Below are 994 nucleotides of genomic sequence, written 5' to 3'. Positions count from 1 at the left end.
ATTGTTATTAGAGCTGTAAGAACCCCCAATAAAATGATCTTATAATTTTTTTAAATGAAGGGAAAATTCAGGAATATTTAAAGATGATGTATATGACCATGCAGATTGTCACTGTACGTGTGCAGTTTTTGAAATGGCAAATGTTTTGCTACTTATCTACTTAACCCCTCTCACTTCCGTCAAGTCAATGTTGACTCATGGTGGTCCTATAGGACAGGTGGAAGTTCCTGAGACGGTAGGTCTTCCATGCATAAACTTCCTGTAACCCTTACATGTATAAAATACAGAGATGCTGGCTGGTGATTTCAAACTGCTGGCCTTGACGTTAGCTGCCTACTGGGAACCACTACGTCTCCTGGGCTCCATTCATAAGCACATTTTTAAATAAAGTCAAAATTCTACAGAAGGATAAGCTGGGCTCTTCAGGTGATAGCGGGATCCTGGCCACAGAATCGGCTGGGCTGCTTTGAGTCTCGGCCACGTCCAGGTAAGTAAGCTAAACCCCACATGGGGTTGATTCCGACTCGTAGGGACCCAGAGACCTGCTCGGAAAGAGAGGAAAGTGCTCCAGGAGACGGCTGCCGGCGGGGGCTACAACAATGGGATCAAGCCCAGGATCAATTGTGAGGAGGATGCGGGGCCGTGGCCGGGCAGCGTGGCCTTCCGTGGCACAGACTCAATGGCATCTGACAACCACAAATGGCCACGGAAGCAGATAGCGTCGTGTTCTCCCTCAGAGCAGCCCGTGAATTTGAACCACCAACCTGACAGTTAGCAGCCCAACCCTCAACCACCCCACGCCACCCGCGCGTCACAGGACTCACTTAATTGGAGTGGAGCCCACCTAGGGAGCTGGTGAACGAGTTACAACTGGGCTGAACCCAGTGCTGCCATTGCCAAACGGGTGGCGAGGGGCAGGGCTGATGATGTGTTCAGACTGTTGGAGACGCACGGGGCTTTGCACAGCAGGGACACGTGGGCACATCGCCATTCC

The sequence above is a fragment of the Echinops telfairi genome, unplaced genomic scaffold, assembly GCF_000313985.2.
Source record: "Echinops telfairi isolate 266 unplaced genomic scaffold, ASM31398v2 ScPeMD7_9;HRSCAF=40, whole genome shotgun sequence".
Lineage (NCBI taxonomy): Eukaryota > Metazoa > Chordata > Mammalia > Afrosoricida > Tenrecidae > Echinops > Echinops telfairi.
Note: the sequence above shows the minus strand (reverse complement) of the source record.